Raw genomic sequence first — 16567 nt, 5'->3', positions numbered from 1 at the left:
TCAGAACCCCCCCACCCCCCCATCCCCCCCTCTCCTAACGACGAAACAAACCCCTATGGGAATGCCCCCCCCCCCCTCCCCCAACTCCCCTCACCTCCCTCCCCCATAGGTGAAAAAAAAACACCAACATGTACTAACAGGCCAATGACTCTACTGTCAGCGGTACATTCCAGGGCGGTCACACATAGGGCAAAACAGGCAGATTAATTGATTCCTTTCTGTCCCTGCACCCACACAGCACACGGTGCTAGGAAGCGCAGACACGCGGGTTTCGTCCGGCGGACCAAACTTCATAGGGGAAGAGATAAGAGGACCACCAGAGCCACGTCACTGGACTGCTGTGGTACCCTTTTTTTTCCCCCGCCCGACTGTGCTGCGTAAATGCTCTGCCATATATCTAAGGCACAAAAAGAGACAGACAGACAGACAGACAGAAACAGATATATATATATATATATATATATATATATATATATATATATATATATATATATATATTCTCGTTTTCACAACGCGGCGTCTGGTTTTGCCACTCCGTTCACATTATCCAATCTTTTCCAACATTATTCTCTATTTAGCCGAGATTTCAGTTAACACTGGACTTCAAACGCTAAGATAGAAAATTGGAAAAAAAAAGGGAAAAGAAAGAAAAGTGAGAGCAAAGAATGTGGGAAATATATATAGAAAAAGATTCATTTTCTGCGCGCATCTAAATTTCTCTGGCTCTTCAGTTTCTACGACTAACAAGGTCATTTCTGTGGTGAGCATGGGACAGCAAAGTCTGCCAGATAAACAGAGAAAAGCAATCATGTCAGTGAGTGAATCATGGACAAAGGAGTCAACAAACCAGTCTTACAAAAATCTCAAAATATCTCCAAACACAGAGCTCCACAGGTCTCGACCAATACACCATCCTATTCTCAACACTTCCTCCTCCTCCTACTCCTCCCCATCCACCCCCACTGCCCCAACCAGATCCTCCCATCCACGAGCAGAACAGTATGGGACTGGAAACAGCTGCCCTCCGTCACGGGAGACAAACAAGGGTCCATGGGAAGGGAATTCCACAGCTGACAGGGACACTACTGGTGCCACCCCTCGGCGACCAACACCGGATGTCTCATCACTTGTCGCCCCTGATAGCGGGCTACGGGTAATTTTTCTCTCCCTTTTTGTTTTCTTTGTCACCACCGGATTTCATAACCAGGTCGCTGGAGATTATCATGGTACAAATTGGGGAGAATGGGTTCGAGGGGGGAGGAGGGGATGGTGCTAGCTTTGTCCTATGGGACTCACTCTTAAAAATGGTGTGGTAAGTATCTGACCAACATAATCACTCGTCCCTAACATTTGCACAAGACTCCATCCACCACTTAACCTCAACCAGCCACTAGTAGACAACAACAGCTCCTCTTTCTTTCAAATTATTTTTTTTTAACTCATTAAAAATGACCCCTCCCCCCCCCACTTTTTTTTCTTTAACTCACTTCCCTCTAGTTTATCAGGGGGGCCGGTAGGGATGGAAAAGTGTGTGTGTGCGGGTGTGTGTGTGGGTGTGTGTGTGTGTGTGTGTGTGTGTGAGACAGAGAGGCAGTAGGTGGGTAAGGGGGTGGGTGGGAAAGTCCTAAACAGAAGCAAGGTCACTAAGTTGTGTCACACACAGAGAAAAATGGCTATCTGTTCACCCTGTCCCGCCGTGATGACAGCATCGGGACGGAGTGGCTAACAAGCTGTTTCTGTCGTAACGGCACTGATAATATCAGGACGGCTCGTGACGAACCATGATGATGACAGTGTGGTCAGTGGCCTCAGCAACATTCCTCCAAGCCGTTTCACAAAGCAGAATGAATCAGATAACAGATTAAACAGCTCGTTTGACTGACAACGAAAATCAAGGAAACTACCCAGAAAAAAAGGATGATCAAACCAAAACAGACAAGAGAGGCAAGGCCTTCAAGACTCACTTGTGATACACTTAAAAAAAAAATCCAAGCTTTTTATGTATTGAGTATAATTTCAAAATGTAATGTTTAAGAGGAGAAAGATCAGTTTAAAGCAAATTAACTCCCCTAGCATTACAGAGTAATTTCCCTTTTTTACTATCTGCACCAAAACGTTTGCAAAATAAATAAAACTTCCATGCTTAGCAAAAGAAGTTCCTGTTTGAACAAAAAATGATAATAATGACTGCTCTAGCTGTTGGGTCAGAATATCAGATCAAAGTGCTAAGTTTAGAGAATACAAAAAATATAAATATAACAGTAAACGCAGTTTGCATATAATTAGGCTTCATTCTTTATTTTTTTGTGCCCATCCCAGAGGCGCAATATTGTTTTAAACAAGATGACTGGAAAGAACTGAATTTTTCATATTTTTATGCCAAATTTGGGGTCAACTGATAAAGTAGTTGCAGAGAAAATGTCAATGATAAAGTTTACCACGGACACACGGACACACACACAGACAACCGAACACCGTGTTAAAACATACTCACTTTGTTTACACAAATGAGTCAAAAAACTGGAAACAAAAACAAAAATAAGTAAATAAACAAATAAAAGCTAAACAGAGAATGAGCGAACATGCCTCCCTCCCTCTCTGTCTTACATGGTACGCACTCATACACCAATCACGCTACAAACATATTTTTTCCAACATGTGGAAACAAAAACAACACCGGTAATTCATTATTTCAAAGTTCAACTCAACCTTTTCAAGTCATTTTGGTAGCAGCCCTTCTCCAACACTCTCATTCGCTATCAAGCCTTCTCCTTCCAAGCGGAACACGACATACACACGGTCAACAGCCAGGGATCATGTGGAAATTAATAAAGAAAGCGGCGGTGAAAAGAATGGGGAGGGCAAAGTTTGGGCTTCAAACAGTGGGGTAACCATGCGCAAGTCATGGGTCAACATTGGCGGCTAAGCCTCGGAAAGAGAGGATGAGTCAGAGAGAGAAAAGTACGTTTCAATCTCTTTTTGTTCCCCTTAACTACACCCCCTCCCCCCCATTCTCTTTCCCTCATATATACAAGCGTAAGAGCTAACCCCCCCCCCCCCCCCCCGGCCCCCATTCTTTTTCCCTCATATACAAGCTTAAGAGGACAAACATGAAAGAATGTAAATTAACAGAAAGAAAAATGTGTTTTTTCAAGAACACAATGGACCACAACACTTTCTCCTCTGTCACAACCCCCCCCCCCCCCTACCCCCCCCAATCCAAACCCTTACCTCCTTACTACTCTGTCCAGACGTAACAAATAATTCAACCCCCGAAATACATATAAGACATGGCTGAAAAAGGAAAGCCCTAAGGGGCGAAATGCCTTCACCACCCCACCCCCTCACCCCTCACCCAGGCCCCCCAAAAAACCCCTTAGAATGGCGGAGAGGGACGTGATCTCTTTTCGCTGTGATAGGAATGGGCCGCGTTAAGTGTGGGCCTGCAGGGGCAACGAGTAGAGGAGCCACAGTCAGACGGCATGCCGGCCACAGACAGAGGGATTAACGCCGGGACTGGACAGTCCAGCACAGGGACAAGACGAACAGAGTGAAGAAACCGGGAAGAAAGCAAACACATAAAGAAGTATGTGCGCACGCACACATGTTTGCAAACACACAAATACACACACACGGAGGCAAAACATGCGCGCAAGCACGCAAACACACACACACACACACACAGAGCGTGAAGGCGCTCACACCAGCACACACACACACACACACACACACACACAGCGTGAAGGCGCTCACACCAGCACACACACACACACACACACACACACACAGAGCTATATTGAAGCCATACCCAAGCAGACAACCGATATCCACTCCTCAAGAAGATAACCCGATCGTCAACGCCTGTGCACACAAAACACCCACACAAAAGACACCAACAACGACACCGCCCTGGACGAGGAAAACACACACAAGTGCAAAATCTTTGACAAAGTAGTGGAACAACAACGCCATAGCGGAAACTAAACGTGCAGCGCACACACACACACACACACACACACAATCTCTTCTCTATCTCTCTTTCACTAACACACAGACACACACACACACACACGCTCACACACTCACACAGGTGACACAATAATGCCCAAACCCCAGGCTGTCATAAAGACGGCGAACTGGAGACGAAGATATGCACAAGTACAGAGGAGGTGGAAAGAAGGGGAAAGAGAAAGGGACAGGAAAAGAAGATAGAGAAAGACATAGGGGGAGATAAGGAGAGAGAGAGAGAGAGAGGGGGGGGGGGGGAGGGAGGGAGAGAGATGAGAAGAAAACCATGATGATGGACAAGGGTCAAGCGTCGTCTTAAACAAAAGGAACATGACCTGATCCCATTCTTACCATGACATCAGTGGACAGATAACTCTAGTTCGGCATTTCGACATAACGGTTTCTCTCTCCCCCGCCCCAACCCTCTTTTCTGTGGGATAAAGTCAGCTGATGGATTTTAATGATCCCGAAATGAGTGAGCAAAAAAAAAAAAAAAAAAAAAAAAAAAGTCATGTGCGTTACACCAGGATTGGGTACCAGTTTGCTCAAAACAAATTCAATGCACAGAGAGAGAGAGAGAGAGAGAGAGAGAGAGAGAGAGAGAGAGAAGAGAGAGACAGAGAGAGACAAAGGGAGTGAGAGAGAGAGTGTACGTGTGTGGTGTGTGTGTGTGAGTGTGTGTGTGTGTGTGTGTGTGTGTGTGTGTGTGTGTGTGTGTGTGTGTGTGTGTGTGTGTGTGCGTGAGCGTGTTGTGTGCGCGCACGCGGGCGTTTGTGCCTGCGCTCTCAGCATACTGGAGGTGTGAGCATAGAGGCCTTCCCCATAAGAGAGTCAACAACTAAACCGTCGACTTGCTGAAGCTTTCTCTTCCGTTCCTTTCACTGTGGAGTTCAAGTTCACCCAATAATCTTCAATCTAAACAGAATTCCAGACCACTGGGACTCGTCATAAGGAAACAAGGCATATGCCCGTGACAGACAGACAGACAGACTGACCAACACAACTGTACTGTCCTCCATGTAGGGCCGAGCACAAAGGAGAGACAATCTTAACCTTAAAAGTCAAGAGGGATGGTTACCAGACAATAGACAGACTACATCTTGAAAGTCAAGAGGGATGGTTACCAGACAAGAGACAGACTGCATCTTGAAAGTCAAGAGGGATGGTTACCAGACAATAGACAGACTACATCTTGCAAGTCAAGGAGGGATGGTTACCAGACAATAGACAGACTACATCTTGAAAGTCAAGAGGGATGGTTAACAGACAATAGACAGACTACATCTTGAAAGTCAAGAGGGATGGTTACCCAGACAATAGACAGACTAATCTTGAAAGTCAAGAGGAATGGTTACCAGACAATAGACAGACTACACCTTAAAAGTCAAGAGGGATGGTTACCAGACAATAGACAGACTACATCTTGAAAGTCAAGAGAAATGGTTACCAATCAAGAGACAGACTTCACCTTAAAAGTCAAGAGAATGGTTACCAAACAAGAGACAGACTCTCACCTTAAAAGTCAAGAGAAATGGTTACCAAACAAGAGACAGACTTTACCTTGACAGTGTGTGTGTGTGTGTGTGCGTGTGTGTGTTGTGTGCGCGCACGCGGGCGTTTGTGCCTGCGCTCTCAGCATACTGGAGGTGTGAGCATAGAGGCCTTCCCCATAAGAGAGTCAACAACTAAACCGTCGACTTGCTGAAGCTTTCTCTTCCGTTCCTTTCACTGTGGAGTTCAAGTTCACCCAATAATCTTCAATCTAAACAGAATTCCAGACCACTGGGACTCGTCATAAGGAAACAAGGCATATGCCCGTGACAGACAGACAGACAGACTGACCAACACAACTGTACTGTCCTCCATGTAGGGCCGAGCACAAAGGAGAGACAATCTTAACCTTAAAAGTCAAGAGGGATGGTTACCAAACAAGAGACAGACTACATCTTGAAGGTCAAGAGGGATGGTTACCAAACAAGAGACGCACAACATCTTAAAAGTCAAGAGGGTTGGTTACCAAACAATAGACAGACTACATCTTGAAAGTCAAGAGGGATGGTTACCAGACAATAGACAGACTACATCTTGAAAGTCAAGAGGGATGGTTACCAGACAATAGACAGACTACATCTTGAAAGTCAAGAGGGATGGTTACCAGACAATAGACAGACTACATCTTGAAAGTCAAGAGGCATGGTTACCAAACAAGAGACAGACTACATCTTGAAGGTCAAGAGGGATGGTTACCAAACAAGAGACAGACTACATCTTGAAAGTCAAGAGGGATGGTTACCAAACAAGAGACAGACTACATCTTGAAAGTCACGAGGGATGGTTACCAAACAAGAGACAGACTACATCTTGAAAGTCAAGAGGGATGGTTACCAAACAAGAGACAGACTACATCTTGAAAGTCAAGAGGGATGGTTAGCAAACATGAGACAGACTACATCTTGAAGGTCAAGAGGGATGGTTACCAAACAAGACACAGACAACATCTTGAAGGTCAAGAGGGATGGTTACCAAACAAGAGACAGACTACATCTTAAAAGTCAAGAGGGTTGGTTACCAAACAATAGACAGATTTCACCTTAAAAGTCAAGAGGAATGGTTACCAAACAAAAGACAGACTACATCTTAAAAGTCAAGAGGGATGGTTACCAAACAAGAGACAGACTACATCTTAAAAGTCAAGAGGAATGGTTACCAAACAAGAGACAGACTACATCTTAAAAGTCAAGAGGGATGGTTACCAAACAAGAGACAGACTACATCTTAAAAGTCAAGAGGGATGGTTACCAAACAAGAGACAGACTACATCTTCAAAGTCAAGAGGGATGGTTACCAAACAAGAGACAGACTACATCTTGAAGGTCAAGAGGGATGGTTACCAAACAAGAGACAGACTACATCTTAAAAGTCAAGAGGGATGGTTACCAAACAAGAGACAGACTACATCTTAAAAGTCAAGAGGGATGGTTACCAAACAAGAGACAGACTACATCTTAAAAGTCAAGAGGGATGGTTACCAAACAAGAGACAGACTACATCTTAAAAGTCAAGAGGGATGGTTACCAAACAAGAGACAGACTACACCTTAAAAGTCAAGAGGGATGGTTACCAAACAAGAGACAGACTACATCTTAAAAGTCAAGAGGGATGGTTACCAAACAAGAGACAGACTACATCTTAAAAGTCAAGAGGGATGGTTACCAAACAAGAGACAGACTACATCTTGAAGGTCAAGAGGGATGGTTACCAAACAAGAGACAGACTACATCTTGAAAGTCAAGAGGAATGGTTACCAAACAAGAGACAGACTACATCTTAAAAGTCAAGAGGGATGGTTACCAAACAAGAGACAGACTACATATTAAAAGTCAAGAGGAATGGTTACCAAACAAGAGACAGACTACATCTTAAAGGTCAAGAGGGATGGTTACCAAACAAGAGACAGACTACATCTTGAAGGTCAAGAGGGATGGTTATCAAACAACAGAGAGACTGCATCTTGAAAGTCAAGAGGGATGGTTACCAAACAAGAGACAGACTACATCTTGAAGGTCAAGAGGGATGGTTACCAAACAAGAGACAGACTACATCTTGAAGGTCAAGAGGGATGGTTACCAAACAAGAGACAGACTACATCTTGAAGGTCAAGAGGGATGGTTACCAAACAAGAGACAGACTACATCTTGAAAGTCAAGAGGGATGGTTACCAAACAAGAGACAGACTACATCTTGAAGGTCAAGAGGGATGGTTACCAAACAAGAGACAGACTACATCTTAAAAGTCAAGAGGGATGGTTACCAAACAAGAGACAGACTACATCTTGAAGGTCAAGAGGGATGGTTACCAAACAAGAGACAGACTACATCTTAAAAGTCAAGAGGGATGGTTACCAAACAAGAGACAGACTACATCTTGAAGGTCAAGAGGGAATGGTTACCAAACAAGAGACAGACTACATCTTAAAAGTCAAGAGGGATGGTTACCAAACAAGAGACAGACTACATCTTGAAGGTCAAGAGGGATGGTTACCAAACAAGAGACAGACTACATCTTGAAAGGTAAGAGGGATGGTTACCAAACAAGAGACAGACTACATCTTGAAGGTCAAGAGGGATGGTTACCAAACAAGAGACAGACTACATCTGAAAGTCAAGAAGAGGGATGGTTACCAAACAAGAGGACAGACAACATCTTAAAAGTCAAGAGGGTTGGTTACCAAACAATAGACAGACTACATATTAAAAGGTCAAGAGGAATGGTTACCAAACAAGAGACAGACTACATCTTAAAAGTCAAGAGGAATGGTTACCAAACAAGAGACAGACTACATCTTAAAGGTCAAGAGGGATGGTTACCAAACAACAGAGAGACTGCATCTTGAAGGTCAAGAGGGATGGTTACCAAACAACAGAGAGACTGCATCTTGAACGTCAAGAGGGATGGTTACCAAACAAGAGACAGACTACATCTTGAAGGTCAAGAGGGATGGTTACCAAACAAGAGACAGACTACATCTTGAACGTCAAGAGGGATGGTTACCAAACAAGAGACAGACTACATCTTGAAGGTCAAGAGGATGGTTACCAACAAGAGACAGACTACATCTTGAACGTCAAGAGGGATGGTTACCAAACAAGAGACAGACTACATCTTGAAGGTCATGAGAAATGGTTACCAAACAAAAGACAGACTTTACCTTAAAAGTCAAGAGAAATGGTTACCAAACAAGAGACAGACTACATCTTGAAAGTCAAGAGGGATGGTTACCAAACAACAGACAGATTTCACCTTGACAGTCAAGAGGGATGGTTACCAAACAAGAGACAGACTACATCTTGAAAGTCACGAGGGATGGTTACCAAACAAGAGACAGACTACATCTTGAAAGTCAAGAGGGATGGTTACCAAACAAGAGACAGACTACATCTTGAAAATCAAGAGGGATGGTTACCAAACAAGAGACAGACTACATCTTGAAAGTCACGAGGGATGGTTACCAAACAAGAGACAGACTACATCTTGAAAGTCAAGAGGGATGGTTACCAAACAAGAGACAGACTACATCTTGAAAGTCAAGAGGGATGGTTACCAAACAACAGAGAGACTGCATCTTGAAAGTCAAGAGGGATGGTTACCAAACAATAGACAGACTACATCTTGAAAGTCAAGAGGAATGGTTACCAGACAATAGACAGACTACATCTTGAAAGTCAAGAGGGATGGTTACCAAACAAGAGACAGACTACATCTTGAAAGTCAAGAGGGATGGTTACCAAACAAGAGACAGACTACATCTTGAAAGTCAAGAGGGATGGTTACCAAACAAGAGACAGACTACATCTTGAAAGTCAAGAGGGATGGTTACCAAACAATAGACAGACTACATCTTGAAAGTCAAGAGGAATGGTTACCAAACAAGAGACAGACTACATCTTAAAAGTCAAGAGGGATGGTTACCAAACATGAGACAGACTACATCTTGAAAGTCAAGAGGAATGGTTACCAGACAATAGACAGACTACATCTTGAAAGTCAAGAGGGATGGTTACCAAACAAGAGACAGACTACATCTTGAAAGTCGCGAGGGATGGTTACCAAACAAGAGACAGACTACATCTTGAAAGTCAAGAGGGATGGTTACCAAACAAGAGACAGACTACATCTTGAAAGTCGCGAGGGATGGTTACCAAACAAGAGACAGACTACATCTTGAAAGTCAAGAGGGATGGTTACCAAACAAGAGACAGACTACATCTTGAAAGTCACGAGGGATGGTTACCAAACAAGAGACAGAATACATCTTGAAAATCAAGAGGGATGGTTACCAAACAAGAGACAGACTACATCTTGAAAGTCACGAGGGATGGTTACCAAACAAGAGACAGAATACATCTTGAAAATCAAGAGGGATGGTTACCAAACAAGAGACAGACTACACCTTGACAGTCACGAGGGATGGTTACCAAACAAGAGACAGACTACATCTTGAAAGTCACGAGGGATGGTTACCAAACAAGAGACAGACTACATCTTGAAAGTCACGAGGGATGGTTACCAAACAAGAGACAGACTACATCTTGAAAGTCAAGAGGGATGGTTACCAAACAACAGACAGATTTCACCTTGACAGTCAAGAGGAATGGTTACCAAACAAGAGACAGATTTCACCTTAAAAGTCAAGAGAAATGGTTACCAAACAAGAGACAGACTTTACCTTAAAAGTCAAGAGAAATGGTTACCAAACAAGAGACAGACTTTACCTTAACAGTCAAGAGGAATGATTACCAAACAAGAGACAGACTTTACCTTAAAAGTCAAGAGAAATGGTTACCAAACAAGAGACAGATTTCACCTTAAAAGTCAAGAGAAATGGTTACCAAACAAGAGACAGACTTTACCTTAAAAGTCAAGAGAAATGGTTACCAAACAAGAGGCAGACTACACCTTGACAGTCAAGAGGAATGATTACCAAACAAGAGACAGACTTTACCTTGACAGTCAAGAGGAATGATTACCAAACAAAAGACAGACTTTACCTTAAAAGTCAAGAGAAATGGTTACCAAACAAGAGACAGACTTCACCTTAAAAGTCAAGAGAAATGGTTACCAAACAAGAGACAGACTTTACCTTGACAGTCAAGAAAAATGGTTACCAAACAAGAGACAGACTTCACCTTAAAAGTCAAGAGAAATGATTACCAAACAAGAGACAGACTTTACCTTGACAGTCAAGAGGAATGATTACCAAACAAAAGACAGACTTTACCTTAAAAGTCAAGAAGAATGGTTACCAAACAAGAGACAGACTACACCTTGACAGTCAAGAAGAATGGTTACCAAAGAAATGAACAACACAAACGATTTACAGTTTTTGACACAGTTTCAAGTAATTATGCATCAGAAAAAACAACAACAACATCAAACAGCAACCATTCGCGGAACGGAAAGACTTGACAGAGACAGACAAATCATTTTGAAAGCAAAGAGGGAACCCTTCATCTGCTGTTGTATTTTCTAACACAAATTCATCCCCTCTGCCTTCAAACACACATAGACACTTATAACCCACACTCGTACACAGACAGAATTGAAAGGGAAAGTTTTAATTCTGAATGACCACTTAAGACAGATCTTCGTTGTTCTCAAACGTTACCACACCACTTTCCTTTTTGGGGGGTCTGGGGTTGGGCGTGGGGTTAGTTTGGGGGAGTAAAGTGTGCAAGTCGATCTGGTTTTTGAACGGAAGCAGCTGAACAATTTCGATGTTGTTATTGTTCATTGCGTTGGCAGTTGGTCATGTATGTATGTATGTGTGTATGTATGGGTGTATGTGTGTGTGTGTCAGAGAGCCAGAGAGCTGAAGAGGGAGAACGAGAGAGAGAGAGAGAGAGAGAGAGAGAGAGAGACAGACAGACAGAGACAGAGACAGACACACAGACAAACATAATTATAAGGAAAGACAGGGTTGTCAGAATATGTAATCAGCAGGGCATGGTAAAAGAGAGGGAGCAGAAACATACCAAGCCTTTTGCGGAGACAACAGATCTTCATCAACAACAGAAAACCATCCCAGACAACTGTAATTCAGCAATATCTGATCTTCCCCAGCGGGGGGGAAACAATCCCACGGACGTAAGACCATCCCCTAATCAAACTTCCTCCTCAGACCTGACACCGATAATTGAGATTCCAGACACCCTTCACAGCACAACAGGGAACAGGGGAGCAGGGCGTCCAACAATCCCCTGCAAGCCGCCGCCACCACTAACGGGACATGTCCCGCCCCGACACGACTCAACCGGGAACAACAGAGCCAGGTAACATAACACCACCGACAACCGAACACGCTGTGTCTCTCATGCCCTCGGCCTCCTGACGCAGTCGCAACAAAGTCGTCGTCTCTTTATTCCTCCTCTTTTAATTAAAAAAAAAAAAAAAATCTGAAGACTTTGTTGCCTCCTGCATCATCATCCCCACACCACTACCCCTCCACCCCATCCGCTAAAAAAAGTGCTTTTATCTATTCATTTATTTATTGACTGAGAGAGAGAGAGAGAGAGAGAGAGAGAGAGAGACAGAGAGAGAGAGTGTGTGTATGTGTGTGCGTGTGTGTGTGTGTGTGTGTGTGTGAGAGAGAGAGGTAAATGTTAAGGCTGTATTTGCAAAGTGTGTGTGTGTGTGTGTGTGTGTGTGTGTGTGTGTGTGTGTGTGTGAGAGAGTGTGTGTGTGAGAGAGAGACATAGAGAGAGACAGAGACAGAGACACAGAGAGAGAGAGGGAGACAGAAGGCAAACATCTCTTTCTCAGCCTTTTCCGGTGTGGAAATCAGAATTAAAACCGAGGATTCAGATTTTGCGTACACAGTGAGGAGGAAAAAAAGGACAGACAGAAATGAATCCACACTGACAAGGAGGAAAGAAGTCAGTTCCCTGTGTACTGGATGACCGACAGCCTGTTGTGTCCTCCTGTCCTGTAATATCAGTCGAACAGCTTGCACTACTCTTTTAAATATTCTTTTTGAAATTCATTACCACCGAAGTCCAGTCTCTTCAGTTTTGGAAATTTACGAGGACCGATGAAGCCCGTGTTCTTTGCATTTGGTTTATAGGAAAGTTAAGCAAAGACAGATATTTTATTTACTGTGTTACGTTTTCCAGATTGATGACAAGTGATCGATCTAGTCTTTGTGTTTTAGAATTGGAAAACCCAAACAACGAAACAGTTCGCTTTTTTGCGTTCAGGGGTTCCAACTACGACGTTTAAGGACCAAACAGCAGCACAGACGAACAGGGATCACAGTTATGTCCCCTGAGTGCCCACCCGACTGACGAACCTAAAAATAGAGGTCCGTGCTGCCCACCCACAGTTCTCTGATGGTGAAGGCGACACGAACAGCGTGGGACACGAGCAAGGAAGATAAAAGAGGAGAAAGTGGGTACAGAACCATCAAGGCTGGAGATACACTGACCACGGCTGTGTGGATGTACACATCCCACTTACAAGACAAACGAGAAAACCAAGTCCTATCACGGGTTGAAGGAAGAAGGTGAATAATACAAATGACACCGTTTATCTACTAGCCAGGAAAAAAAAAAAAGATCTGCCGCACATTCCTAGCTTGGTATATATATTCAATGTTGATAGTGCTCTATCTACCGGTAAGGGCAAGCTCAGCAGACATCCCTACCTCACTGAGGGTTAGTCAGTGTTGATGCTAAAGGTCACTGGACGACGCTGACTGCGGGTAACTTGAAGAAGAACTTCACTGTACCTATCTGACCAAGAACATACATAAACCACTGCTATGCGTTTTGATTCTCAAGTCTTTTTCTGGCTGGACAGAAAAACAGAAAAATACCCAACTTAGCCTGAGCTTATAGTTTTTCTTTATCGGCGTCTGTTCACTATGCTTGTGTGTTCAGACAAAGAGCATCTGAGGACTGAAAGGCATGCCCAGCCATGGTGTTTGTATAACATGTGCCTTGTTTGGTGACCATATATATACACAGCTTACAGTTGAGCCAACCGCAGAGTGAGAGCTGTATGATCATTGGTTTCTCCCTTGCAATGGGAAGTCACTTCAGCTTGGTTCTTTGTGAAGGTGTATCACCCTCAAGCTGAGTCAAGACTGCACTGGCTCTTAGTGTAGCAGCCTTAGGGTCTAGTTGGCCTTTGAGAACCATCCCAACGCCGACTGTCCAAAAACCCTCTTGGCCGAGAAAGTGGGGACGTAACTTGGGCATGACACTCTCCACTGGGACAGCAGTTGTCTCCTCTGCTATTCTGGTTGCAACAGTCAGACACGACTGACAAAGATCTGGCTGTCTTTTGCTGATAGTGGCGGGGTTTCTTTTCATTAGAACATCTCTCTCTCTCTCTCTCTCTCTCTCTGACTGTGACTTCCGTCTTTTCACTTCGTCCTGCTTCCACCCTCACACACCCCTCCTCATTCCCTACGGATACAATAAATTAGTTTTCATGAGCAAGTCGCTACCCGGATAAAAGAATGTACAGCACAGATCACCCACGTCAAAGCTTTCCGCATACGGTGCTGGAGAACGGGTGTGACCTGTCACAAGTACCCTGACCACTTCAAGCTGTGATCGGGTGTAGCTGTCCCCTAACCGCCCGGCCCTTTTCAAGTCCCGCCTAAGTCAATGTTTGTCACTTCTAGACGATCAGCTACCGGTCACAACTTCTTGAAGGAGAACCCCCGCCCATCCCCGGGTGTACACCCGACCACGTGTAATCCCGTGGTCAGGGTGGGTGGGTACGCTCATTTAAGTCCTGAACTTTGAGCTGCCTGTGTGGACTTTTGACGCATTAATCAGACTGCTTCACGGCGGCTTCAATTAAATCAAACCCCGCTGCCTTTATAGCCACGTATACCACACATTTATACAGATCACGACAGGCTTTTCAAAGCGTACGTCTTTACAAAGCGACAATACCACGCCCATACTTGCAGTCCGAGATAGGCAGCGTTCACAACTGACATTATGACTATCGTCGCATGGAGCAAGAAACTATATCTTGCCTTACTGAATTCTTATGTTACACATCTGTCATTTCTCTCTCTCTCTCTGCAACAGGGATAACTCCACAGCTGGCAATTGCAGTGAATACAGTTTAAAAAAAAAGAAAAAAAAGAGAAGAAGTAAAAATACTTTTTGTTTACGAAATTCAGTACTAATGTATTGAACTCTGGAAGAAAACTTGACTTCATAAAGCAGAAAAATAATAACATCCTTCGATTTACCCATTTCAATTCCTCACCTTTTGAACATGACTCCCTTCGCTCTGAACAGCAGACCATCATCCAACAAAGAACAAAAGGCAGGACCACCGAAGCAAACCTGCTACTATTCACGTAGCCCCTCACTTCACAGAGAGGGGGAAAAGGTTACTGCTCAAGTCGAAACATTTCAAGGTTTTCCTGGTGAAGTCCCTCCCTCCACCTAGTGACGCCTCGACGCCCCGATAACTGATCACCTGCCCTGCCCGCAACACCCCCTGACACTACACCCCCTCCAGGCGTAGACACGGAAGAATCCGGAACACAACATCAAAGAGCCGAAAAGTGATTAGCGACCATCTGAACCCCCCACATCCCTACCTCCTCTCCCCCACTACACCCCCTCCCCTCCCTCACCTGCCTTGTCAACATCACGACCATAGTCCCATGGCTCTCTCTCTCTCTCTCTCCACCCTCCCTTTACTCTACCGCTACTTCCACCTCTTCCTTTATCATACCCATTCTGCCATTTTTCACTCCCTACCCTATGTCCACGTGCACCTTCCTGGTGTGTTGACGTCACCAGCCCCATAACGGTCCGGGAGCTGTCAACGGAGTCCTGTAACAGATGGGAGCCGCGGGCATCTAACTGTGTGGTATGCAGCAGTTACAGGAGTCAGGAGGCGACCCGGGCCGTCCAAACACTGATCCACCGAAATACGAACAGGTCGCTCACATCTCGCTTTGACCTCGCTGTCCACACGTGATGGATGGTTTGTAGTGCTGGCACGGCGCTTAGCTTACTTTCTGAGTACATTATTTTCCCTCCAACTTTTCTACCCCCCCCCCTCCTCTGCTTCCTGTCAACCCCCACCCCCCTCCTCCCTGCTGTTATTTCACGTTCCCTCTGCATCCTGTATCAACTGTCCGTCCACCCGTCTGTGTCCTATGGACCATCATGCATGCCTGCATTTCTTAACATATCGATCCCACCTTAGCGTACACACTGTATCAGTGGTGATGTCTTAAAGGTGTGCAACATTTGGAGTCGGTAAGCTGCTTGCTATCAAGGTATCGAAACTAACGCCTGGTGTGGATCTATGCTGACTTCGTCACATCATGCTGGACTTAGATCATGTTGCCTTGAACCACACATAACTGTCTGTTGTAGTGTTCTGTTTTGTTTTGTTGTCATCAGTGTTGTTATGGTTATGACAGTAACACTGATGACTTTTGATTGTAATGATTACGATGACAATAAAATCAACTTTAATTACATCATTATTTACGACACAGCGAACAACAATTTCGTGTCTTCTATATGGCATAAAACTACAAGACATCAAAATCAGGGGGGAATTAAAAACAAACAAACAACAACAACAACAACCCCAAAACAAACGATTACCAAACACTGGACCGAAAAAATGGGACTTTTGCTTTATAAATTGACACATTTACAAATACCCACCAAGTGCATCACAGTTTGGCAGTTAACCCCGATGACTCACTAAATTACGTTTGGGGATGTTTCTGACCTGAACCGGAGCAGGCAAATCCACGCTTCACTGAACACAACAACACTGTCAAACATGAAACTGTATCCTCGTCGAGACTGTACGGTACAACTCTGCCTTCAACACTTTGCAATGAAAACCAACCGAGCATGCAAGGGTAGGTCGACCGACAATTGCATGGTAACTATGAACTAGGATAACTTCTATGGCTTCATGGAGGATAGGCTGGGCATGAATGGACAGAGATTCAGGAAAGATATCGGTGACGAAAACAACAATCAACAACAGATTTAC

General features: G+C 44.2%; 1 protein-coding gene across 4 annotated transcripts in view; it reads right to left on the bottom strand.

Moving 5' to 3' along the window:
• LOC143283964 (uncharacterized) overlaps window positions 1-16567 on the bottom strand; it is a 182162-nt gene that overhangs the window by 75117 nt on the left and 90478 nt on the right. The window lies entirely within an intron of this gene.

Source organism: Babylonia areolata, chromosome 7, assembly GCF_041734735.1.
Source record: "Babylonia areolata isolate BAREFJ2019XMU chromosome 7, ASM4173473v1, whole genome shotgun sequence".
Taxonomy (NCBI): domain Eukaryota; kingdom Metazoa; phylum Mollusca; class Gastropoda; order Neogastropoda; family Buccinidae; genus Babylonia; species Babylonia areolata.
This window is presented reverse-complemented; position numbering and strand designations above follow the sequence as displayed.